The sequence below is a fragment of the Sturnira hondurensis genome, unplaced genomic scaffold, assembly GCF_014824575.4.
Source record: "Sturnira hondurensis isolate 20B ecotype Veracruz unplaced genomic scaffold, ASM1482457v3 Scaffold0005329, whole genome shotgun sequence".
Taxonomy (NCBI): Eukaryota; Metazoa; Chordata; class Mammalia; order Chiroptera; family Phyllostomidae; genus Sturnira; species Sturnira hondurensis.
Window position 1 is genome coordinate 943,498 of NW_028077960.1, and position 27,972 is coordinate 971,469.

Here is a 27,972-nt window from a genome sequence, read left to right on the forward strand (position 1 = left end):
AAGCTCTCAGACGGGTGCTCCTGGCGTCGGGGAGGGGGTACCGGAGGGGGTTCAGGAGGGGGTTCATACCGCAAGTCCTCGGTGCGGGAGTTAAAAATTGCAAGAACCGGTAAGTCAAAGGGCAGAGGAGAAACAAACTGACCAACCGAACCACTCAAAACCGTGCTAACCCGCATCTTAGGAGTCTCACAAGCCGCAGCCACAAGTGAACAAGCAAAGAAACCCCTACGGGGTTTCGTCGGTGCTCCCTGGTTTGGGCCAGAATGTCCGAGTAGACGTACAGGAGTGAGAGAGGTCATTCCTACTACCCCAGCCTCCCCGCATCCAACTCCTCCAGCCTTCACTTTCCTCCCTGCCGCACCCGGGGTCGTACCTCGGCGCCATGTCCCAACTTTCCCTCCTCTTGGGGGCGCCGAGCTACCGGGGCCGCGGCCGCCTCCTAAGGAGGAGGAAGTCGGCACCACAGGGAGTGGGAGGGGGCGCGGGGTGCTGGCGGGCCTCGGAGTCAGAGTGCCCGCACTTGCCCGAGCCCCCGCGGCAGCGCGCCCAGACAGCGCGACACCCCGCACGGATTCCCCCGACTCAGCGCCCTCACCCCGGGGCGACCCTAGTCCCACAAGCCGCCGCGGGAGAAGGGAATGAAGGGGACGCGGGTAGCCCTACCACGGTTACCTGAGGCGCGCACATGCTGCCGCGGTGACCACCATCGCCGACCGTCCAGTCCCCTTCCCGATCACGGAGGCCACAGCAGCCGAGCAAATGACACTCAGAAGTAACTAACTACTCGTCCCCGCCGAGTACACCGCGCGCTCCCGGCCACACACAGACACCAGGAGCCGGCCAGCCTCCCTACAGCCCCGCGCAACGCCCATTCGCGCGCGCTCCCGCCCGCGAGCTCCTGGAAGAGCGCGCGCACGGGCCCTATCTCACTACAGTCCCGCGGAAGAAGTCATTTGCCCCTCCTCTCGCATTCCTCCCAATTGGCTCGGGAGGGCGAGATAACCGGAATGGCATGAAGGGGAATTTCGGTTCAAATAAGGTCTTGAAGAAAAGGGAAATGAGGCTTTGGCCTAATTGTTGTCCGATCCCCTCGGCCAGGCTGCTGTCGAATACAGAACTTGTGTATTGAAAGACGCCAGTATACTGTAATCGCCAATTTAAGCCCCAATACTTCTTACGGGCCTTAGCGATTAAAAACACTACATCTCCCAGAAACCTCCGCGAAAGAGCTCCTCTCTTGCATAATCACGTAGGCCATCTCCGCACAAGAACAAATAATCCCTTCGTGTTTCTTAAAGTATTGGACATAATACTTCATTTTTCTTCTCACCGAAAGAACTTTAGGCGTTAGTACGATAATAGAAGTGGCCTACGAGAAGGTAGTTAAGCGACTAGGTAAACGGGAAGAAAGGACATAAAAAATAAAGTACTGCGGAGGAATTTTTCTCAAGCTGTGAGACGCTGAAGGAGAGTGAATGTGATCGAGCGGGGCTCAGAGAATTGTCCTCTTTCCAGGGAACCTTCTTTAGCCCCGGGCCCCTGCCTGCCGCTGTCGTTAGCAGGTCAGTAAGCAAGGCGAGCTTGGGGGTGGCTACAATTGAAGTGCCCTTCTGCCTCTTTTAATTATGTTGTTAATTGGTTTGTATCGGTTTGAGGCCGACTGAATGGAGGCACCTCACTTCCGGCTGGGGGAGGGGAAGGGACGGAGGCTGTCTTCGAGCAGCGGGGGGTACAAAACTCACTTCCTGTGGGGCTAGTGTAATGGTTCAGGGTGTTCGACCCACTTCCTGTTTCGGCTAGGGCTTGAAAAATGAATGATTGCTGCCATTTACACAGTCCATGTTTTAAAGATTGGAGATTGTGTTTAATGTGAGAAGTTTGGTGATTACACTAATCAATACTGCTAATAATGTCCACCCTCCAGTCAGAATTTATGTGAGGTTTGTTTTCAACGTGCATTATGGAATATATTCTCCACAAAATTTTCTTAATGCGCTCTTCCAAGAATTCTAAACCCCATGTTAAAATCCTCTACTCACCTCTGCAAAATGACACACTTTCTTGTGTGATTTATAATTGCCCATCTCTGTCCTTACACTGTCCAGCGCTCACCGAGCAAGGTGCTGTATGTTTGCCTTGACGTGCTACAGAAACCGTCGCCAAGATTTTGTTACAGTACTCGATATTTTACATAAATTACGAGGCATATTCAGCTTACCAGAATGAAAGTACTATATGAAAGTACCCACATGCATGTTACCTCAACTAATATGATTGGTTATCTTACATTCTTAGACCTGTTGATTTTAGGCTGCAGGTTCTGCCCTGTGCCTGAGAACAAGCTTCCTTAGCCTTAAAACTTCTTACAGATAACATGTAGCATTTACAAAAGTTAGACTTTACTACGTTTTCCTCTTTGTAATTTAATTAGATTAAGAGATTTAAAAATGGTATCGATCTTTGCGGTTTTAAATCATGGTGCAAGGATCAAGAGATTCAGCTCAGATTTTAAAGGGGGCAGGGATTGGCTTACAAAGGACAAAAGATGAATAAGAACTTTATATCTTTCCTGTATTCTCAGTGTTTTATAAAGAAACTATATGTATCGTGATAATAAACACTCCACAATTTTGATTCCTTAGCTTCTGTTTTTAAGTAACACAAATCTTGGGTGGGTGAGTGTATACAGAAGGAATCAAGCAATTTAGAGTTGAGGAAATCTAAACAACTTCAGTAATTTTGGAATATCAAGTGAACTGTAATGTCTTTCAAAGGATTTTTAAAAGGATAAAACCTGTGTATTTTTTCCTTTGGATTGTTACCTAACCTATCCTCAGATTTTGCAATTATTTTAATTCTAGTTCCTCTAAAAAGGTGTTTGGTTTAGAGTTTATTAGAAAATATGCTTTAAACTGAATGTTACAGTAAAGGGAAAAATATATGTTTTAACATTCTGAAGACAAAATATCTCAGACAATAAAATCAATGAATTTTTTTTAAACACTACAAAATTTCTGCAGTAGTTGAAAAGGCAAGACAAAATAATGTCTGTTATTATTATAAGATTAGGAATACAGAGGCCACCTTAAGCAAGTATCACATAATTAGAGAAAATGCGCTCACTTTCTTCTCTATTATTGTAGTAGAGAAGAAAATATGTACAATCATTCTGACAAATTAAACTATAGTATTAGGAATTATTGAAGTAAAAAGATTGTGGTGCTAAATGAAAATGATATAAAATACTGATTGAGATATATTGGTATTATCTCAGATAAAGTTCCCAAAGGAACTATGATAATTTCCTTTTGGAAATTATCTTTGGAAAGCAGAAGAGTTTTTTTTTTAATTGGTTTCTATGCTATTCCATGGAAGAAATGCAGTATAAAAGAAATAAAAATCTTTAACCTGAAAGATTTTAGCATCTTGAAGAACTGTCTGATCAGAAGAAAGCAATATATAAAGCACATACCTGAGAAAAGATGATTTGTGATAAGTGGCAGATATATCACTGTTTCCATAAAAAAATGAGAAAAGCTTTTGAAAAATAGAAGGAAAGTACATGGAACCTGCTTTTAATCACAGAGTATTTCTGGGGAGGGGCTTGCTATCTTCCAAAGGGCCTTTTTTAATACTCTTTGTTGTAGTTTTTGTTGTATGTCCACTGGGTTGGCCAAAAAATCCATTTAGTTTTCACCATAAAATAAAAGACACATTTCTCATTTGTACCAATAACTTTATTGATTTGGATATTTTGAGTATGTCAGCTGTCTCCTGCTATTGGCTTCTAGTGGGTAGCGGCCAGGATGCTGCTATACATTTTCCAATGCATCAGGCAGCCCCACAGCAAAGAATGATCTGACCAAAATGTCAGTGGGACCAAGAAACTTTCCAAACCACTTTTGACACATATGATCAGTCACAGCACCTTCTCCATACAATGCACAAATCTTTCTTTGCATTTTAGTTGTGTTTTTACCCTTCTTGAAATGATGAAGCACAATATGCCAAAACGTTGCCTATCTTCTTCCATCTTTAAGCGTTAAAATGGCTGCACAAAAATCACCCATTTTGATACTTTTTTTTAAAAGCGCGGTGATGTGACAGCTGTCATAATATAATCTAACACAATTGTTTCAAGTGAAGTTAAGCACTATTAGAGCCATGGCAGGGAAAAAACTAAATGAAATTTTTGGCCAACTCAATAATAGAAACATGTTATCAAAATTAGAAAAATGCTTTTTTGTAAGTGTACTCTTGTTAAGTCTAGATGAATAAATGAATTTGAGATATTTCATTCTATTATTTGCCATCTATAGTAAAGAACTTGTCCGTTTTATAGAGTATTTAGATTGGATAGCCATTTTCTTTTCTAAAAGCAGTCATTGGATACACTGCTCACAGCTGTTTGAAATATTAAAACAGTCAGAATTCTGTATTCTATCTCATTGGAATTTGATTAATCATAGAGTGCTAGATACCATATATAACGCAAAAGTGTCTTTAATATACTTTACCTCTTCGCACAACCAAAAGGAGGGAAAAAAGTGTCTTTTCATTCTTTTGTCTACTGTCCTTTGTAAAGTCATGCTGATATTTTACAATTACTGCTTTTTTGTTTGTTGTTTTAGTAGTTTTTGCCACGAGGGCAGGTGTTAAAGAGAGTATCCTAACAACTTGAACTGTTTTTAAACTTACTACTCTGCTTCTTTTTCTCTATTTCAAGGCCTTCAAGAATATTCAAATGAGAATATTTCCCCTTACATAACTTTTCATTACTTCAGCAGAAGTTTACTGACTGCATTCTGTGTGCTAGTTACTGTTCTAGGGAGTTGGCATACATCAGTGAATACAGACAAATATCCAAATTCTTCTGAAGTTTACTCTAATTTCCAAATTAAAACTCGATTTTGCTTCCTTGGTATTCTTACATAATATCTATAGTGTGATCTTGTTCAGATTGGATCAGGAAGCAGCCCTAACCTTGATCTTTCTTGGTCTTGATCTCTAAGCCATTCTAAACCCAGTTTTGAATATTTTAGCCTAATTTTTCTCTAGACCATACAAGCCCTTGTGTTAAGTATTCAGCCCTTTTCACTGACACATGCATGGTAATCCTACCATACTAGAATCCTTGGTATGGTAAAAACAAGTGGAAGTGAACAATGGGGAAAATAAGTAATCTGGAAGGCCTACATGCAAAACTAGCGTCGACATTTTACTAGCTAACTTAACTGGCTTGGCAACTTTGAGCCATTTACTCGACCCATCTGAGCCTCAGTTGTCATAAACCTAAATGGGCTTCTGTGGTGGATTAAGGATATTATCTCACCCAGCGCAAGACCTGGTGTTAGGAGCTTAATGAATGTTATTATTTGCCCTTCGGTCTTGCTTCTGCTATTCTGGCTATTAAGATTTGCCCACATGTCTGTTTTAAGCCTTAGGTATTCCCACAAGTATGGGGTACAGTACTAGGGTTATTGAAATTCATCTTTCCCTAACAACATGCTCACTTACTGTCAAGATTTTATTAGTTTCTTGTGGGAAGACTATCATTAGTTTCAAAGATCACTCTAGAAAATACACATAATAGAAAAGTTTTAAGGAGTCACTAAAGTAATTTGAATTGTTGTAAGAGGACATTCAACCCATTCTTCTAAACCTGTTTAAATGCTAAGTCTAATATTCAAGGTCCTTCACAGTATGATCATGTGTCTCATTACCTGTTTATTCATTCCTAACTGAATTGGTTTCTGAGGAAAAACATTAATTCTATACTGTATACAGTCTTTCTGTCTTTGTTCTTTCTATCCTCTGCCCAAGATACTTCCTCTTTTCCCAAGAATCCCTATCAAAATGCAGCCTTCTTTGAGGCCTTATGTCAAGTACCACCTTCAACTTCAAGAAGTATTTCCTAATGTCTATCTTCTCTTTCCACTCTGTCAACCATATAGAGTCTGTTCGTTGACTCTCGATTGCGTGCTTTTCTTATGACATTTAATATCCTGTGCTGCCGCTTTTAATGTTTTTGTCATTGTTGTATGCAGAGTTTATGTTGTGCCATAAAAAGTTTCAGACTACATCTCTTTTCTGTGTCTCCTGTCATACCTGGCACAACGCCATTAAAATCATAAGTATTCAGTAAGTATTTGTGGAGTAGAACTGAAACTAATAAGTTTTGTCCACTGTTTATGCCCTACATTAAAGCACAGTGATCAGCATAAAATAGATACTCAAATACCTATCAAATGAAAAAGTGAGTAAGTCATTGTTTTCTCGTTTGTGGGTATCTCAGTGTCACTATGTTGATGAGCATATATTAAACACCTAATCTGTGATCTGAACTATGAGAACTGACCCCTGCCCTCAATTTAGTTGGAAAGAAGTTGTAATTAATGTGTGTAGACTCTGAAGATGGCAGGTGTTTGAGTGAATGTGGGTGGCAAGGTCAGTATAGAGCTGTTTACACTGTGAGAAATATCCTAGGCTATCTGAACTCAGAAACAATAGATTTGGATATCAAGAAATGCTTCACTTACAATTCCACTTCTAAGTATACTCATATATACCCAGGAGAATTGAAAATGTATCCACACACAATTTTTTAATTTAGTTTTAATTTTAATTGTTCAAGTAGTTTTCTGCCTTTTCATCCCTATTCCAGCTTACCCTGCCCCGCCCTCCCACCTCCCTCCCATTTCCACCCCCCCCCCCTTGTTATTGTCCATGTGTCCTTTATACTTGTTCCTGCAAACCCTTCTCCTTTTCCCCCGAAATTCCCTCCCCTTTCCCCTCTGGTCACTGTCAGCCTGTGTCTCTATTTCCGTGTCTTTGGTCAATTTCAGTCTATCTATAAATTACACCAAAATAGTATTTGTCTGTGTCCAAGATTGTGTTGATGGGGGTGGGAGACAGAGTTTTGAAAATTATGGAAACATTATTCTTGAAAGATTATTTTATGTATATATATATGTGTATTTATATTTAAGCAACTGAATTTTCAACAACCGCATTCCTCAGTTTTTCCATCCCTATTACTTTCAGTGAAACTAATACTCCTGCTTCACAAGAACTAGTATCCAGATACTCCACTGCTTTCTTACTTAGCATCCGAATTTATATCTTCCTTTTCTTTCACATTGTCACACATCCTTCATTTCTATATTCCAAAGCTTTATTGTCCTATTAACTTGACACAATCCTTTCATATTTGTTGCTGGTGATATCACAATTACTACAACTCTTTGTAGAAACACTATAGCTCTTCTATTACCAAGAAAAAATATTCATAGGTTTGTTTTCCCTTTTTTAAAATTCTTGTTAAAGTACGGTTGTCTCCAATTTCCCCCCACCTACTTGCCACCTTCGATCCCTACTTGCCACCTTTGATCCTACCCCCTTTCGCCTTTGTACATGTCCTTTATTCATGTTCCTAATGACCATTCCCCCTTTTTCCTCCTGATATCCCCCCTCCCACCTCCCCTCTGCTTACTATCAGTTTGTTCTCAATTTCAATGTCTCTGTTTATATTTTGCTTGCTTGTTTCTTTTGTTGACTAGGTTCCACTTATAGGTGAGATCATACGGTATTTGTCTTTCACTGCCTGGCTTATTTCACTTAGCATACTGCTGTCCAGATCCATTCATGCTGTTGCAAAGGTTAGGAGCTCCTCCTTTCTTTCTGCTGTATAGAATTCCATTGTGTAAATGTACCATTGCTTTTTGATCCATTCATTTACTGATGGACACTTAGCTGCCTTCAGTACTTGGTTATTGTTAATTGTGCTGCTATGAACATTGAGGTGCACAGGTTCTTTTGGATTGGTGTTGCAGGATTCTTAAGGTCTAGTCTCAGCAGTGGAATTGGCTGGGTCAAAAAGCAGTTCCATTTTTAGTTTTCTGAGGAAATTCCATTCTGTTTTCCACAGTGGCTGCACCAGTTCACATTCCCACCAAAGGTGTACTGGGGTTCCCTTTTCTTCACACCCTTGCCAACACTTGTTTGTTGATTGAGTTGTAATGGCCATTCTGACCAGTGTGAAGTATCTCATTGTGGTTTTAATTTTCATCTCTTTGATGACTGGTGATGCTGAGCATCCTTTCATGTATTTCTGGACCTTGTGTATGTCCTCCTTGGAGTAATGTCTATTCAGTTCCTTTGCCCATTTTTTGATTCGATTGTTTGTCTTCCTGAAGTGGAGTCATGTGAGTTCTTTTTAAATTTTGAAGATCAAACCCTTGTCAGAGGTATCATTGGCAAATATATTTTCCCATAGGCTTGGTTCCCTTTTCATTTTGCTGATGTTTCTTTAGCAGTGCACAAGCTTTTTATTTTTATGAAGTCCCATTTGTTTATTCTTTTCCTTATGTCCCTTGATCTAGGGGATATGTCAGTGAAGATACTGTTCTGTGGAATGTCTGAGATTTTCTTGCCTATATTCTCCTCTAGGATTTTTATGGTGTTTAAAACTTATATTTAACTTTTTTTCATCTGGAGTATTTTTGTATATGGTATAACTTGGAGGTTGAGTTTCATTTTTTTGCAAGGAGCTGTCCGGATGTCCCAACACCATTTGTTGAAGAAGCGACTTTTACTCCATTTTATGCTCCTGATCACTTTGTCAAATATTAATTGTTCATAGAGACTCAGATTTATTCCTGGGCTCTCTATTCTGATCTGCTGATCTATGTGTCTGTTCTTCTGCCAGTACCAGGGTATTTAGATAACTGTGGCCTTGTAATACAGTTTAATATCAGGTATTGTGAATCCTCCTGCTTTGTTCTTTTCAAAATTGCTGCAGCTATTTGGGATCATTTATGGTTCCACATAAATTTCTGAAATATTCTATATCTGTGAAATATGTCATTGGTACTTTAATGGGGATTGTATTGAACCTATATATTACTTTGGGTAGTATGGCCATTTTGATGATGTTAATTCTTCCAATCTATGAGCATGGTGCATGCTTCCATTCGTTTGTGTCTTCCTTAATCTTTCTTCATTGTTGTATAGTTTTCTGAGTACAGGTCTTTTACCTCCTTGGTTAGGTTTATTCCTAGTTATGGTATTTTTTGTTATTGTTGTTGCTCTATCAAATGGGATTTTTTCCTGATTTCTTTTTCTGATATTTCATTGTTGGTGTACAAAAATGCCTTTGATTTCTGAGTATTGTCGTCGTATCTGGCTGTTTTGCCGAATTCATTTATTAGGTCAGGTAATTTTTCTGGGGGAGTCTATAGGATTTTCTATGTACACTATCATGTCATCTGCAAACAATGACAGTTTTACTTCCCTCTTTCCAATTAGGATGCCTTTTATTTCATTTTCTTGTCTGATTGGTGTGGCTAGGACTTCAATACTACATTGAATAGGAGTGGTAAAAACAGACATCCTTGTCTTCTTCCTGATCTAAGTGGGAAAGCTCTAAGTTCTTCCTCATTGAGTATGATGGTGGTGGTAGGTCTCTCCTCTATGGCCTTCATTAGGCTGAGGAATGCTCCCTCTAGTCCCACTTTGCTGAATGTTTTTTTATCATAAATGGGTGCTGTACTTTATCAAATGCTTTTTCCACATCTATTGATATGATCATGTGATTTTTGTGTTTCATTTTGTTTGTGTGTTGTAGTATGTTTATTGATTTGCGAATTGTATCATCCTTGCATCCCTGGGATGAATCCCAGTTGATCATGGTATATGATGTTTTTAACGTATTTCTGGATACAGCTTGGCAATATTCATTGAGGATTTTAGCATCTATGTTCATCAACGATATTGGCCTGAAGTTTTCTTTCTTTGTTGCGTCTTTCTCTCGTTTTGGATTTAGGATGATGCTGGCATCATAAAAAAAGTTTGGGCATCTTCCCTCTTCTTGAATTTTTGGTATAGTCTGTGAGAGATAGGGGTTAGCTCTTCTTGAAATGTTTTGTAAAATCTCCTATGAAACCATCCAGTTCAGTGCTTTTGTGTGCTGGGAGTTTTTTGATTACTGCTTTGATTTTGTCAGCTGTTATTGGTTTGTTCAGACGTTCTGCTGCTGCTTCATTCCATTTTGGAATATTATATTTTTCTAGAAATTTGTCTGTTACACCTAGGTTTTCATATTTCTTGGCATATAGTTTTTTGTGGTAATTTCTTACAAATCCTTTGTATTTCTGTGGTATCAGCCGTAATCTCTCCTCTCTCATTTCTGATTGTGTTTATTTGGGTCCTCTCTCATTTTTTTTAATGAGTCTGCTTGAAGGGTTGTCTATTTTGTTTCTCTTTTCAAAGAAACAGCTCTTGGATTTATTGATTGTTAGAATTGTTCTTTTAACCTCTATGTCATTTCATTCTGTTCTGATCTCGGTTGTTACCCTCCTTCTTTTTACTCTGGGCTTTCTTTGTTGTTTTTCCTGCAGTTCTTATAGATATAGAGTTAGGTTGTTTATTTGAAATGTTTCTGCATTTTTTAGGTAGTTCTGTATCGCTATAAATTTCTCTCTCAGGGCTGCTTTTACCGTGTATCATAAGTTTTGGACTGTTGGGAGTTCATTTTCATTTTTTTCCAGAAACTTTTTGATTTTTTTCTTGATCTCATTCTTGACCTCATTCTTGACTCATTCATTGTTTAATAGCATGGTATTCAATCTCCATGAATTTGAGTGTTTTTGAGTTTTTCCTTGAGTTTTGTTTCTAGGTTCAATACTGGCTGGGTCAGAGAAAATGCCTGATAATGATTTCATTTTTCATGAATTTGTTGAGACTTGTTTTGTGTCCTAACACATAGTCTGTCTTTGCAAGTGTCCAGGTATATTTGAAAAAATATGTATTTTCTTTCTTTTGGATAAAAAGTTCTGTATATATCAGTTAAGTTCATTTGATCTAGGGCATTGTTCAATGCTGCAACATCCTTGTTGATATTTTGTTTGGCAGATCTATCCATTTTTGATAGTGGGATGTTAATATCCCCTAGTATAAGTGTGCTGCAGTCTATGTCCTTTTTGAAGTCTTCCAAGATTTTTCTTATATATTTGGGTGCTCCTATTTTGGGTGCATATATGCTTATAAAGTTTATATTTTCTTGATGGATTCTTCCCTTGAGTTTTATGAAGTGTCCTTCTAGGTCTCTTTGTATGGCCTTTGTTTTGAAGTACATTTTGTCTGATACAAGTATTGCTACCCCAGCTGTTTTTTCCTGTCCATTCACTTGGAATGTTTTTTTATAGCCCTTCACTGTCAGGCTGTGTAGATCTTTTGTTCTGCGTAGGGTCTCTTGTAGGCACCATATGTGTGGGTCATGTTTTCTTATCCACTCAGCTACCCTGTGTCTTGATTGGAGCATTCAGTCCATTTATATTTAAGGTTATTATTGATAGGTACTTACTCATTGACATTTTTCCCCTTTGAATCTGTGTTCCTCTCTCTCACTTTTTTTCTTCATCTTCTTAAAGCAGTTCCTCTACCATATCTTGTAGAACTGGTTTGGTGGAGATGTATTCTTTTAGACTTCTTTTGTCTGGGAAATTCCTTATTTTGTGTGACATTTTAATTGAGAGCCTTGCTGAATAGAGTAGTCTTCATTGCAGTCCTTGGTTTTCATTACTTGGAATATTCCTTGCCATTCCCTTCTGACTTGGAGCATTTCCATTGGGAAGTCAGCTGCTAGCCTTATCAGGTCTCCCTTCTATGTTACTTCCTGTTTCTTCCATGCTGCCTTTAAGATTCTCTCTGTCTTGGAATTTTGCCATTTTAATTATGATGCGTCTTGGAATGGGCCTCTTTGGGTTCCTCTTGATTCAGACCCTCTCTGTTTCCTGGAGTTCTGTGGCTCTTTCTCTCATCTAATTAGGGAGGTTTTCCATCATTACTTTTTCAAACAGGTTTTCCATCCCTTGCTTTTCTTCTCCTTCTGGTATCCCTATTAAATGGATATTATTACATTTCATATTGTCCTGCAGTTCCCTTATTACCTCTTCATTTTTTTTAGAATCTTTTTTTCTTTTTCTGGTTCTTTCTGGGAGTTTTTTTTCTTCTACTTTGTCCTCCAGCTCGCTGATTTGATCCTTGTTTCATCTAGCCTGTTCTTGATTCTTTCTGTTGTGTTCTTTGATTCAGAAATTGCATTCTTCATTTCCTCTTGCCTCTTGTTGATAGTTTCTATTTCCTTCTTCATGTTGATTGAATTTGCAGTAAGTTTCTTGTAGTGTCCCCATAGTTTTTGGTAATTCTTAGTGCCCTCATTGAACTTCCTTATAACTACTGCTTTGAACTCAATATGTGATAGTTGACTTACCTCTATTTCATTTAGCATTCTTTCTGAGGCTTCCTCCTTTACTTTTGTTTGGGGTTTGTTTCTTTGTCTTCCCATTGTTTGTGATACTCTTCTTGTTAGCCTCTGCTTCTTAAATGGGTCTGTTCTGACTCTCTGAGTTTGTGGTGTGGACATCTATGGTAGGTGACCTGTGAGATTCAGTGGTTCAGTCTCCTTGATCTCCTGAACTTGATGCACTTGGGATGCCATTTATGCCACTTAAACTGACTCTCTGGATGTAATTGGGCTTTCATTATTGTTCTTTGGTGGGTAATTCCCTCCCGCTGGTTGACTGAGGGTCACTCTGCCCACCACATTTATATGCTGTTGTGCAGGTGTTGCCAGAAGAAAAGCACAAAGCCCAGGGAACAAACCCACTTCCGAAAAAAATATCTCCTCCCGGTAATCTCAGTATCAACAGCAAACAAACCAATATTAATAAGGGTGTGAAGAGATTAAGACTGTTATAGTAAAGGAGAAACTATAGTATAAGTTCTAGTGACTTAATATGCACAGTCTTGCTGGACAAGAAATGAATGTTAAGAAGTTGTTCAGAAAAGAAAATGTCACTACTCGTGGAGAAGACCACAGTGCATTTCATCTCAGTATCCTCTAGTATTTATCACTTCTTTCTGGATCTGCCTCTGGTGGTATCAGATATTGACCCCATCTAACCTTAGAAACTGCCAGGGATATACTTTCTATGGTTTTCTCCTTGAGTTTAATATAGTCACTGTGCACTCAGCAGTCAGGCTTAAGCCCTTTAGGGTGGGGCAGAATTCCTCCTGGGGCTATTTTTTTCCTTCAGGCTGCTACTGCTGCTTGGAGGGGAGTGGTCCTCTTGAGCACAATGGCTGCTGCAGTATGGTGGACGACTCAGCACCAGGATCCTATGGTCTACTCTCTCAGTTCCCTCCCCAAAGCTTCCATCCCCAGTCTCACCTCAGGCATCTCCAGCACACTCTGCCCCTGCCTTTCCTGGAGCCCTGGATAAATGGCTGCAAATGAAGATTTGTGTGTTGGCCCTTTAAACAGCTCTTTGTGTCTCCTGCCATCCAATCTCTGGTAGAGAGCAATTCTGCAGCTTTGCGCCACCGGTTGTTATCTGTGTACTTTTGGGGCTCTGGCGCTTAGGCTGAGGGTCCCAGCTTAGGGTTTAGATCATACACTTGTCAGGGGGATCCATCAGTGGCTTAATTATCCCTCTGATGATGCTGCCTGTGGGTCCCCAGCCAGCCCTCACAAGTCTCCACCACAGTTCTGACCATTCAGTTAGTGCTGAAGGTGATTCTTCTGTCTCTCTGAGGTTGTAAGGCTTCTCTCTTGCTATTGTTTAGTTGTTTGTTCCAGGTGATTGCTCCACAATTTAGGTGTAATTCCAGATTGGTCCTGGGAGGAGGTTACTGTGGCTTCCATTTGCTCTTCTAGCTTCTTGACTCTCCTTTCTGTCTTATTTTATTTAGTATAATATCCTGTAGTCCATCCCTGTTGTTCCAAATGGTAAGATTTTATTCTTTTGGGGGGCTGAGTAATATTCTTTTGTGTATATACACCCCATATTTTTTATGTAGTCGTCTGCTGATGGGCACTAGGCTGCTTCCATATCTTCGCTATTATAAATAATGCTACAATGAACATAGGGGTGCATATTATCTTTTTTTAACTCCTTGGGGTGACATTGGTTAGTAAACATACACATTTCAAGGGTACAAGTCTATAATATATCATCTGTGTATTGTATTGTATATTCACCACCCAAGTTTTTGTGTATCACCATTAATCCTCCATTGTCTTTTCAAATTAGTGTTTTAGATTTGTCCAGATAAATAGTAAGAAATGCAATTGCTGGGTTATAAGGTAGTTCTAGTTTTAATTTTTTGAGGTAATTTCATACTGTTTTCAATAGTGGCTACACCAATCTACTTCCCCACCAACAGTGCCCAAGGGTTCAGTTTTTTCCACATCCTTGCCAATATTTGTTGTTTCCTGATGTATTTATTGATAGCCATTCTGACAGATATGAGGTGGTATCTCACTTTGCACTTACCTCATTTTGCACTTATCTGACGATTAGTGATATTGGGCATTTTTACATACTGTATTTTTCGAACTATAAGATACACTTTTTCCCTCCAAATTTGGCGGGGGAGGGTGCATCTTACAGTTCCAGTGTAGCTTACCTGGCTCACTTTTGGGCGGCAGCTTATGTTATTTATGTTATTAAATATTTTACCCCATTTTTTTGCTTCAAAATTTTTTTTCCTATTTTCCTCCTCTAAAACCTAGGTGCGTCTTATGGTCCAGGGCACCTTATAGTTCTAAAAATACACAATGTATATATTTGTCATCCGTATGTCGTCTTTGGAGAAATATCCATTTAGGTCTTCTAAATAGATTTTTTTTGGTGTTAAATTCTATGGTTTTATTAAAAACTTTGGATATTAACCCCTATAGCCATGCCATTTTTATCACTATATCCTTATAGTTTGATATCAGGTTGCATGGTACTTCCACCTTTGTACTTTTTAAAATTGCTGAGGCTATTTCATCAATATGAATTTTACTCTTTCTTATTCTAGTTCTGTGAACAATGCTATCAGTATTTTGATAGGGATGACATTGAATCTATTGATCACTTGGGGTAGTATGGACATTTTAATGAGGTTAATTCTTCTGTCTATGAGCACAGAATATGCTTTCATTCATTTGTACCTTCTTCGTTTTCTTTCTTCAATATCTTACAATATTCCAAGTGCAGGTCTTTTATCATCTTGGTTAAAATTTATTCCCCAGGTACTCCATTTTTTGTTGTTGTTGCAATTGCAGATAGGTTTGTTTTCTTAATTTCTATTTCTGGTAGTTTGTTATTGGTATATAAAAATACAACCAATTTCTGAATATTACTTTTTTGTTTTGCTACTTTACTGAATTCATTTATCAGTTCTGATAGTTATTTAGTTTAATCTTTAGGGTTCTCTCTATATTATATCATGTCATCTGCAAATACAGTGTGACAGTTTTATTTCTTACTTTCTAATTTAAATGATTTTAACTTACTCTTCTTGTCGGATTACTGTCACTAGGACTTTCCAATACTGTGTTGGATAGAAGTGTTGAAAGTAGACATCTTTCTCTTAATCCTTGTCTTGCAGGAAACACTTTTAGCTTTTTCCCTGTTGAGTATGATGTTTTCTACAGGTTTGTCATATACAGCCTTTATTATATGGAGATATATGTCACCTGTATCCCACTTTGCTAAGAGTTTTTATTATAAATGGATGCTGGCTTTTGTTGAATGCTTTTTCTGCATCTGTTGATATGATCATGTGATTTTTATCTTCCATTTTGTTGCTGTGGTATATTAACATTCATTGATTTGCAGGTGTTGTTCCAACCTTGCATCCCAAGAATGAATCCCACTTAGTCCAAATACCACTGAATTCAGTTTGCTGATATATGGTTGAAGACTTTTTTTATCAGGAATATTTGCCTATACTTTTCTTTTTTTCTAATGACTCTGGTTTTGGGGTCAGGATAATGCTGGCCTCATAAAATGAGTTTGGGAGCTTCTCTTTTCTTAAATGTTTTGGAATAGTTTAAGAAGGATGGGTGTTTAATCTTTTTTGAATGTTTGGTAAAATTCACTGATGAAGCCATCAGATCCCAGTCATTTGTTGGTTGTGAGTTTTTTTATTACTGATTTTTTTCATTATTTATCGGTCTGTTCAGATTTTCTGTTTCTTCTTGAAACATTCCTAGGAGATTGTATGTATCTAGAAGTTTATCCTTTTTTCCCAGAGTGTCTCATTTGTTGGCATATAATTGCTTATAGTATTGTTTTATAGTCCTTTGTATTTCTGTAGTGTCACCTGCAACTTCTCTTTCAGTTTTGATTTTACTTATTTGGGTCCTCTTTTTTTCTTTTTTTGATATTTCGTTAAAGGTTTATCGATTTTGTTTATCGTTTTTAAAAACCAGTTCTTGGCCCTGGCTGGTGTAGCTCAGTGGATTGAGTGTGGGCCTGCGAACCACACAATCGCAGTTCGATTCCCAGTCAGGGCACATGCCTGGGTTTCAGGCCAGTTCCCAGTTCCTGGTTCCTGGTTCCTGGCAGCGGACACATGAGAGGCAACCATACATTGATATTTCTCTCCCTCTCTCCTTCCCTTCCCTTCTAAAGATAAATAAATAAAATCTTTAAAAATAAAAAATAAAATAAAAACCAGTTCTTGGTTTCTTTTAACTTTTGTATTCTTTTGCTACATCCTATTTAATTTATTTCTTCTCTGATCTTTTTAATTTCCTTCTCACTTTGAGCTTCCTTTGTGTTCTTTTTCTGGTTCTTTTAGGTGTAAAATTAGTTTATTTCAGATTGTTCTTGTTTCATGAGGTAGACCTATATTGCTATAGATTTTCCTCTTAGAACTGCTTTTTCTGTGTTCCATAGGGTTTGGGTTGTTGTGTTTTCATGTTCATCTATCTCAGGGCCTCTTTTAATTTATTTTCTGATCTCATTGTTTACCCATCTACATTTAGTAGCATGTTGTTTAGCCTCCATTATGTTTCTGTGTTTTTCAGTTTTATTCTTATACTGGGTTTCTAGTTTCATACCATTGTGTTCCTAAAAGATACTTGATATGATTTCAGTCTTCTTAAATTTACTGAGACTTTTTTTTGTCTAACATGAGACCTTATTCTGAAAAATGTTACGTGTGTTCTTAAAAAGAATGTGTATTTTGCTGTTTATGTTTGAAATGCTCTAAAAATACCTGTTAAAATCATTTGTTCTATTATGTCGATCAAAGTTGATAGGGGAACTCAAGAGTTAAAGATTTTTTAGCTTTAGTTATAGTTGATAGGCTTAAGTGATTAATGCATTTGGAATTCTATTATTCCAGGAACTGGAGTATATGACCTACTGACTAGCAATTCAACCTTTGTGCCCCAGGGGCTCTGTATTGATCAAAATGGAATGTGAGCCATTGTGTTCCAGGGAGGGAGAGTCCATGTGGCAGAGAAAGAATTGTTGATCAGTAAATAAAGAAATAGTAGGAAAATCACCAAAAGACCAAAACTCTTATTTGATTAACCATCTGATTACCTTTTTTCAAACCCTTTACCTACCCTTTTCTTCTCCAGTGAAAAGGTTGGCTTGAGATGAGATGTTGTCTTTAGGGTTTATAACCTGCTGTCTTCTCAGATCACCAGTATCAGATGAAGCACCCGGAAAGATTTAATCCTTATCTCTACTCATTGGTTCTAGTAGTGGTAGGCAGTATGAATGCCAGCTTTCCTGGTTTCATTTTCTGGCTACTCTGGTGGAATACCTTTGGGACTCTCTGATGAGTCTGAGTATTTGACAGGGAGTTCTGTTGCCTCGTGGGCTGGGAGACTTAGGTGTTTGGATTTGGAGACTCCCTAGCAGCTTCCAAGTGATTTCACTTAGGAACTCTTCTCCTATTCTTGGCACTCCCCATCACTTTTACTTTCAGTTGAATCACTGTGCTTCCTGGCTCAACATTACAGTCCCAGGTTGCGACTTAGAATGCTCATCAGGAATTAAGGTGCCTTGTGGTTTGTGTGATATTACAGAGCTCTGTTAGGATGGGCAAGGGAGCCTTCTATCCAGGCAGCAACCTTTGGGGGTAATTCCTGACTGGTTGACCAATGCTTATGAATCTGTTACAAGAAAAGAAATGTTTGGGTTTGTTTTTTTTTTATTGCAGTACTGCTTGGCTTACATATAATCTGGACTCAGGAGAGTGCTGGCCACTGAATGGGTCTATAAATTACTATACAATGCTGCAATTAGTGGAGTTTTGTAAAAGATGAAGGAAATGGGATGAAGTACCCTATGCACAATCTTTTATGACTTTACATAATAAAGATCAGATGCAAGAGTAAAAGGAAATAGGTTATAACCCAGAGAAAAGGGAATTTACCTGTGGTACATAACAGAAGCTCAGAAGAGAGGGAACAGGAAGATAAAGATGTCATGGGTGCTGCAGGCTTGGTGAGGTTTCACACAGCCCATCCAGTCCTGAGGGATCCTCCTCCTTACCCAGCTGAGGGAGCTGAGGAGATTAGCCTGAACAGATGGGTTCTCTATCCTGAACCCATCATGTAACAAAATTCCCTATTGGGGCAGAGAAATATCCCCTGCGAAGATTTCTAGTGGGAGTCGGGCCAGAGGGCTAGCCTGCTGGATATTATTTTGGCAGATACTCTGTTTTCTACATGTGTTAAGCTGGAAAAATTCAAACTCTTCTTGTAGGGATGATCCTACTAAAATGACTGATTTAGTTACATCAATTTTTGCCATGCACCATTCAACTGGGCAGACATAAAATGTAACTAAAAACTAAAAATGGAACTGCCTTTTCACCAGGCAATTCCACTGCTGGGACTGTACCCTAAGAATTCCCAAACACCAATTCAAAAGAACCTATGCGCCCCAATGTTCATAGCAGCACAATTTATAATAGCCAAGTGCTGGAAGCAACCTAAGTGCCCATGAGCAAATGAATGGATCAAAAAGCAATGGTACACTTACACAATGGAATACTGCACAGCAGAAAAAAGAAGGTGCTCCTAACCTTTGCAACAGCATGGATGGATCTGGAGAGCACTATGCTAAGTGAAATAAGCCAGGTGGTGAAAAACAAATACCATATGATCTCACCTATAAGTGGAATCTAAACAATGAGAGAAACAAGCAAGCAAAATATAAACAGAGACATTGAAATTAAGAACAAACTGACAGTAACAAGAGGGGAGGTGGGAGGGGATAATGGGGGGAGAAAAGAGAGAAGGGTCATCAAGGAACATGTATAAAGGACACATGGACAAAGCCAAATCAGGGTAGGATCAAAGGTGAGAAGTGGGGATGCCTGGAGTGAGGGTGAGTGATGGGGAGGAAATGGAGACAAGTGTAGTTGAACAATAGTAAAATGAAAATAAAAAGAAAAGAAAAACTACTTAGAAAAAAGTTAACTGAATATTTTCCTTATGGGCGATAAGCAGAGGTGTTAGTGTTGCAAGAGGCAAATGAAGACGCTCAGAGATTGCACCAAAAAATCCAGGTCAGGCTCTCAACCCTACTAAAGCCTACTAGAGCTAAAAGGAAATTTGTGGCTCGCTGCTGAAAGAAAGGGCAGGTAGCAAGTAATTCTTCTTGACAGTGCCATCGTTGACCTCTTAAGTTTAATCCTGCTTCCCTTCTCCTGGAGTCTGACTTGGGTATGCTAATGCATGACTGCCCTGAAATAATTGATGAAGTTTATTCAAGCAGAATTAATTCACAGAACCATTCTCTAGAAGAGGTAGACTGGGCTCTTCATGCAGATAGAAGGAGTTATATGGAAAGAGAAACAGAAAGGCTGGCTATGCAGTTTTGACTCTTCAAGGAATAGTGGAGGTCAAGGCCTTACTGTCATTCAGAGAGCTGAACTGACTGCATTGATGAAGGCACTGGAATTGTCACACAAAAAGAGTGAATGTGTATACCGATTCAGGATACACTTTCCTAATTTTGGATGCACATAGTTTGATCTGGAAGGAAAAAATGCTGTTAACCTTCAATAAAAATTGATATTAAGTATGCCACAGGAAATTTTAAATTATTAGAAGCTGTTCAGAAACCTTTACAGATGGCAGTTGTATATTGCCCTTGGCATCAGAAAAAGAACACTGAAGTAGCTAGAGGAAACAATTTGGCCAATTGAGCAGCAAAAGAGGGTACTACAGGCACATATATAATGCCTTTGGTACCATTTCTGGGCTTTTCACAATTCCACCTTTTATGTTTGATTGCAGACTTAAAGAAAGTTAAGAGCTGGGATTTTGATGAAGAAAGCCCCAGTAGTAAAGGGAGAAAGAATATGAAAGGAGATACACTACTTTCTGAACATTTAGTACAGCCAGTCATGAAGTGTTTGCATGAAGTGTTTGCCACTCACTGTGGAAGGGTTTCATTAACCACATATATTGAACCATAGCTCACAGGTCCTGGAATTTCTAAAGCTATATGGAAAACAATAGCTAGGTATGTTGTGTGCCAGAAGAGCAACCCCAAGACAGATCCCCATCAGGAGAAAGAAGGAAAACAATACCAAGGACAGTTGGAGCACTGGCAGATAGACTTTGCCAGATGCTGAGGATCTGAGAATGGAAATACTTGTTAGTCTTTGTTGATACCTTTTCAGAATGGGTATAAGCCTCTCCTACTAGAACTGAGAAATTCTCAGAGGTAGTGAAAACCCTGAAGGAATTAATTCCCCACTTCGGCCTACCCAGCAACAACCAGAGTGATAATGGACCTGATTTTATTTCAGAAATTACACAGAAAGTAATCAAACTTTTAAGAATCAGGTGGAGATTCTAGACAGCATGGAGACCTTGGGCTTCTTCAACAATAGAGAAGATGAACCACACCTTGAAGAAAAATATATCTAAATTATGGCAAGAAACTCATCTCAATTGGGATCAAGTTTTAACTATTGCCCTGCTCAAGATAAGGGTGGCTCCTCTAAGTGGGATTCATGAGTCTTTATGAAATTGTGCGTGGGTGACCATTTCAGGCTATGATTTGGGTGGGACATGAGCAAGGTCTGTCTAGAAAGTATTCAGTCATGCCTTATGAAAAATAGAGACGTTTAATCCTGGCTAGTGTGGTTTAGTGGATTGAGTGCCAGTCTGCGAACCAAAGAGTTGCCAGTTCAACTCTCAGTCAGGGCACATGTCTGGATTGCTGGTAGGGTCCCTGGTTGGGAGCAATGAACAGGCAACCACACACACTGATATTTCTCTCTACTTTCTCCTTTCCCTCTCCTCTCTAAAAATAAATGAATAAATCTTTTTTAAAAAAACTTTAAGAAAAATAAGAGACACTTATTGAAGAACATACAAGAAACACTGTACATAGGACAATGACACCTCAGTCCCCTTCAAAGTAAGCAGTTTGGGACCTCAGTCTCCCAGTGTCTCTCCAACTGTTCAAAACACACTGCAAAATTTTTTGTTGGAATTGCCATCCACTTCCCTATCATATTTTCTTGAATCTCATCCATGGCCTGAAATCTCTTCCTTTTCTAATTTAATTTTAGTTTTAGGAAAAGCCAGAAGTCACAGGACACCACATCTGGGCTATATGGGGGCCAAGTCACCCGGGTAACTTAATGTTTCACCAAAAACTCTGTGTGAAACAGATCCATGAGCAGGCACTTCTCGTGATGAAGTTGCCAGTCACCAGTTGCCCATAACTATGGCCATTTTAGTCATATGGCGTCTCTCAACCAGCAAAGAACTTTGAGCTAGTACTCCTTACTAATTGTTCGTCCTGGAGGGGTGTACTCATGATAAACAACACCTTTCCAATTAAAAAACACAGTTAACATGGTCTTGATCTTGCTGCAACTTTGCTGCACCTTCTGCAGGTGTAGAGAACCAGGCAGCTTCCACTGCAGCCACCAGGCCTTCATTTCCTGATCAAAGCCACAGACCCACAATTCATCTCCTCACCTTCTAAAGGAAATCCAGTTTATTATTAGCGGATTAAATCAAGCCTTAAGCAACCTTACCGCAATGTTCATTCTGCTCTGATAGATGCTTTGGGACAAATCTTGCCATGATATATTTCACACCAAGATCTTGTGTCAGAATCTCGGACACAGTAGTTTTTGGAATCCCCAGATGAGCTTCTAGTTTTTGCACTGTTAGTCACCAATTTTTGTTGATTGCAACCTATACACATTCAACATTCTCAAGTGTTGTTTGTTGCAGGCCTTCCAGAACATGGATCACTTTGAACAAATTCTGTACTATCTTTGAAGTATTTGTGCCACACTATTATTTGTGCTGCACTCGTTGCATTGTCTTTAAAAGTCTTTGTACACATCCGAATAGTTTCCACACAGGAATGTTCAAGCTTAACACAAAATTTGATGCAAATTCATTGCTCCACTCACTCGTTTTGAATGCAATGGCCACACAATACACATACTCAGTGGTACCATTCTTTGCTGACTAACAGAGTGAAGTTGTCATTGTTCACATGTACATGCCAGTCCACTCTTCTTAGCTGCCAGGTTACATCAGTGTTGCACAAACCAGTGTTCTCATTATATTATCAATGGCTGGATTTTTTCTGGACATATTGTGTGTGTGTGTGTGTGTGTGTGTGTGTATTAAGAAGTGAAAGTAAAGAACTATGTACAACATCTAAGTCATACATTAGCTGTGAATAATGACCTTGTGTGTGTTAGAGATCTTCCTTCAGAGATTGAACACATTCCTTTGGGCCTTATCTTGGAAGACAGGATCCCCAGATAGCCAACTAGAAGAAAAGTGAATTGAACCTTGGGATGTGCTCCTCACCACGTCAATCACCTTGGGTAATAAAACCTTGGATTCAACACAACAGAATTAAGAATACACCAGAAGAACAATGGACCGCCAAACCTCAATAGGACCTGAAGGTCATCTTTTCAAAACAGTGACTTACATTCTCTCCCGTGTTATGGAGAAGTTATTCCTTTAAAAACAGATGAAAATATTTAGATATACTTAGTAAAAACATTCTAAATATCTCTGACTTTTGTCTAGCAGAAGAAACATATGTTGAACACACTTGAACTTTATGTCTTGTAGGTATTTGTATTCTTCTGGAAAGCCTGCAGAATTATTAATATGATTGAGAACCTATGGTATCTCTAAAGGATAGGCAGATGTCTTCTTTAAAAATCGCTAATGTAGCACTGGCTGAAGAGTGTGCATCCTTTGCCAAGTGTACTAAAACCTGTTTTATGCTTTCATCAGACATAGAAATGAATTGCATCACCACCGCTAATGTATCTTATGCTTCCAGTCACTCGAAATTGCCTGCAGGATGGTTTTTACTATGTGGAAGGACTGGTTTTTTCCTACAAGCTCAAAAGCAAAATGATTACTTCATTTGAAACTTATCTCTTAGAAATAATGTAATTAAAACTAACAGTAGGGAGAGACTTTGGGGTCAGGATGGAGGCACAGGCAGACATGGCTCTACTTTTCGCACAACCACATCAAAATTACAACTAAAATATAGAACAACCATCACTCAGGAACATCAGAAATCGAGTTGAATGGAAGTCTGACAAGTGTGGAATTAAAGAACACACACCCATCAAGGCTGGTAGGAAGGGTGCAGACACAGACATGCGGTACCCACCCATGTGGATAAAAATTCCGGAGGAATATCTCAGGAGTGACGAATCCCAGACCTACACCAGGTCCTCCGGGATTCTAGTGCCAGGAAAATAAGTGCCCACGACTTCCGGCTGCAAAAACCAGCTGGGATAGAGTTGGTGGAAGAAACCTCTGGAGCCCCACATAGTTCCTCTTAAAGAACCCACACACAGACTCGTCTACTCAGACTCACTCCGTTTGAGCTCCAGCACTGGGGGAGCAGCTTGAAAGACACCAGTGGTATACAGGGAGAAACAAGTGTTTGGCATCAAAGGTGAGCAGAGGCCACTGTCCCTTTGCTAAACCCTCTCCCCACAGAGCTGGCAAGCTAGTGCCATATCTGAGACTCCATCAACCCGGCTAACTGTGTTTGACCCACCTTGGAGATCCCCAGAGGCTCTGCCCTATGCAAGCTGCTTTTTCCTAAGAATTGCTGGTCCTGGCTCCTAAATGCTATCAAACAAGCAATAGCTGGCTTCAGTGGGCCCTAGCTGCAGCCAGATTAGATTCACAGCTTGGCTTTGCCTGGGAATCTGCAACCCCAGCACAAGTAGCAGCCATCTCAGATTGCTCTACAGCTCAGGCAGCGTGTCAGGGGCTAAACACATGTGGGGGCTGACCTTGGTCTGCACCACCAAGGAGACCCCAGGGCCAGTGTACCCAGTGGACAGCCACAGACCACTTCAGAGTACCACCACCCTGCTCCTGCACAGCTGATCCTCTACTGACAGCAGAGGCTGGTGGTAAGTGGTTACAGTCAGTCCTTGCAGCTGACTGGCCTGGCTAAATCCCTCCCATTGATCTGCCAACAGCAACCAAGGCTCAACTATAAGAGGGTGTACTCAGCCCTCACAAAGGGCACACCCCAAGTACCCAGCTTGGGTGATAGGGGAGGCTGTGCCACTGGATCCTACAGGATACCTACTACACTAGGCCACACTACCAAGACACGGAGTCAAAGCAGCTCTACCTAATACACAGAAACGAACACATGGAGGCTGCCAAAATGAGGACACAAAGAAACGTAGCCCAAATGAAAGAACAGATCAAAACTCCAGAACGAGAGCTAAACAAAATGGTGAGAAGCAATTTATGAGACACAGGGCTCAAAACACTGTTTATAAGGATGCTCAAGGGACTTAGTGAGGACCTCAACAGCATAAAAAAGATCCAGTCAGAAATGAAGGATTCATTAATTGAAATAAAGAACAAGTTACAGGGAACAGGAGTAGAGTGGATGAAGCTGAGAATCAAATCAATGATTTGGAATAGAAGGAAGCAAAAAACAACCACGCAGCACAACAAGAAAACAAAAGCATCCAAAATTATGACGAGAGTATAAACAGCCTCTGGGATGGTTTCAAGAGGTCCAACATTCACATCATAGGGGTGCCAGAAGGAGAAGAGAAAGAGCAAGAACTTGGAAATCTACCTGAAAAAATAGAGAAAGAAAACTTCCCTAATTTGGCGAAGGAAATAGACATGCGAGTCTGGGAAACACAAAAGGTCCAATTATGATTTAAGCAAAAAGCCCACTCCAAGACACATCATAATTAAAAGGCCAAAGTTTAAAGATAAAGAGATTCTTAAAAGCTCAATAGAAGTTATTTAGGAGGTTACTCCATGGGAGTGGGGAGGAGGAGGAGGATGGCTGAAGATGGGAGAGGATTAAAAACTACAAATAGGTAGTTACAGAACAGCCATGGGAATGTACAGTATAGGAAATGGAGTAGCCAAAGAACTTACACACATGACCCATGGACATGAACAATGGTGGGTGGCTTGCCTGAGGGAGTGGCAATGCTGGGGGCAGGGGGGCAAGGGGGGAAAATCAGGACAACTGTAACAGCATAATCAATAAAATAGAATTTTTTTTAAAAAGGGAAAGCACAGCAATTTATACAGAGATAAGATTCATCCCACTGAGATGGAAATTAGGAAGAAAATACAGATGACAGTATATTCTAAACAGTCAATAGAATAATTACTTCAGAACTGAGTATTTATTTCTTATTCTTATTTTCTCATTTTTATTTCTAAGTTCCATAAATACCTTAATGTGAAAAAATGCATGTGTTTATCTACTATTCATTAGGGTGGGTAAAGCGTGGGAGGCATGGAGAGGATGTTTTCTTTAACCACATGGTGAACAGTTTTCTCCGTGTGCATGGATGTTTGCTAACCCTCTTCAATTCCTTAAAGATGGTGGGTATTTACAGGGGGTTCTAATAATCTAGATGTTTTCCAGAATAATCCTGACACAAGTGAACTTAATGGCATACAGTTGAACTGTATACTGTAAGCAAATATTCAGCTAACTAGGTATGAATAAGTTTTGGGGGGGTATTACCCCCAAGCTTTAAAAAGACTCATTTTACTGGCTTCTAAAAATCTCCCTAGAAATAAATGGCATTTCAAGAACCTCAAGAATCATCATCTGAAGCTTGTAGAGTTCCTCTCACACCTCAAAAGAAGCTGAGTTACCTGGCAGGGGACAGATGAAATGTCTTTTTGTTCACTATGACAGCACAACCTTCTTCAAATATCTAGTCACCATATTTCTGAAATACAGGGAGGCAGCTGGACTATAAAATTATAACATCTAAACAGATCATATAAACAAAGGAAGTTCAGAGAACACACATTTCTTCCCTTTTTCTTTTTTTAATCTTAAGTTTTACTCAATCTATATGGCTTCGGATGTATTTTTTCTAGTGTTACTGAGTAGTCAGGTCTCTAAACAATGAGTAAAAAAGTAGGTGGAAGGTTAGTGGCCAAGATTAACAAAAGAAGGAAATGAGGAAATGGTCCAGTGAAACCCAAAGGCCTCTCAACTAGTCTCATAAGTTGGAAAATAAAATGATTCCCAAGAATATGACTGGAATCCTGCGAGACTGCTTTCATATGGTCCTTGAAGGGGTGGTTCAAACTGAATCATGGCTACCAAGCCACTGATTGCCAAAAGCCCTTTATAGTGCATCTGTGTCTGATAGTGTCCCAGTACAGAGGTCACACTGAACTTTGAAATTTTATACAAAGCACTTATGAAATGTAATAAATGCTGCTCTGGAACGGAAAAGAAGAGAAATATGTACAAAGGCAAGGCAATATGAAAGTTTAATTCTCCACTGGTATTTACAAAGACAGGTATATATCATGCACCTGGAGGGCTGGAAAAATAGTATTACCTCAGGGCCTAAACTTCGATCCTAAAAATTGTAGTGAGAATTATATTAAGCACAGAAATACATATTTGCCAATCAATAAATTCTCTCCCTGTAGTAATATAATATGGGGAGCCAAATCATAATCAAAACATTGCTTTGGTAAATATAGGGCCAGAAGAAAGAAAGTTAGGTAGAACTAAGAAATGTTCCTCAACTGAAATTGTTCTAGTACCCTTTCCCAGCAAATGGAATGATGTTAACAAGGAGACTATGTTATCCCAATGTTGGACAGTGCTGCGAGCGTAATTTTTATATCTGTCTTTCAGGGTTGGCTCTTTTCATGAGCCCTTTCCTTACTTTAATGTTAATCTCACTTCATTAAGCCATCTCACTTAAAGATGCACTATATTCTCTCCCCAATCATACATCTCAGAGTTGAGAAGTGGGATTCTACCCTCATTTTCCATGTTATAGCCCTTATGCAAAACTCTCAGTTTCTTTACATGTCACTTGGCGGCTATACAAAACTCAAATTCAAAAATCTTTGACCACTATGTTTTATTTCAGCTTTCTCGATTACTTCTACTACAACTGACCTGTAACTACACAAACCTCTATTTATTGACCATTGATTTCCCCTTCTGTGTCCAGCTTATGTTCCATGTCTACATTCCGATCTTTTGCCAACACTCTCAATTCCTTAGCACTACTGTCCTTGTGTACTGCAGATGCAGATTAACTCTTGAGTTTTAGCTCAGGATGGTTTTGGAGAAAAATCACAAAACAAAAGATGCTACTATAAATTTATGATATTCAACCACAGCATGTTCTTAGGATATTTCCCAGCAGTCACATCAGCTCTGTCAGTCTTTTCCAAACAACTGAAACCCGACTCATCCAGACTCTCCCACTTAGCTCCATGTCTTCATACTCCCCAGACTCAAGCCAAATGCCATCCTAAATTGGTTTATTTTTATTTATTTATTTAAATCCTCACCAGAGCATATGTTTATTGATTTTACAGGAGGAAAGGAGAGAAACATTGATCATCGATCAGTTGCCTACTGTTTGTGCTCACTGGGGTCAAACTGCAACCTAGGTATGTGCCCTGATTGGGGATTAAACCTGCAACCTTTTGGCATACAGGATTATGCTCCAGCTGAAGACACCTGGCCAGGGCAAATTGCTTTATTTTTTAAAGCATAATTCACATACCATAAAATTCACCCTTTTAAAGTGCACAAGTAGCCTTCATATATTTAAAAGGTTGTACAACAACACTGTAATTTATTT

At 39.3% G+C, this 27,972-nt stretch overlaps 2 protein-coding genes across 4 annotated transcripts in view; one reads left to right on the forward strand and one right to left on the reverse strand.

Moving 5' to 3' along the window:
* The window catches only part of PEAK1 (pseudopodium enriched atypical kinase 1), a 206,666-nt gene extending 205,750 nt beyond the window's left edge, over window positions 1-916 (reverse strand). For both annotated transcript variants that reach the window (XM_037046965.1, XM_037046964.1), the window contains exon 1: window positions 673-916. The gene's annotated coding sequence lies outside the window, so the exon portion shown is untranslated. The remainder of the gene's footprint in view (window positions 1-672) is intronic.
* A 125-nt stretch (window positions 917-1,041) lies between these two features.
* HMG20A (high mobility group 20A) overlaps window positions 1,042-27,972 on the forward strand; it is an 89,960-nt gene continuing 63,029 nt past the window's right edge. Inside the window, exons 1-2 of one of the 2 annotated variants that reach the window (XM_037046967.1) lie at window positions 1,042-1,562; window positions 27,704-27,778. The gene's annotated coding sequence lies outside the window, so the exon portion shown is untranslated. The remainder of the gene's footprint in view (window positions 1,563-27,703; window positions 27,779-27,972) is intronic. The other variant, XM_037046966.1, reaches the window with a different exon arrangement.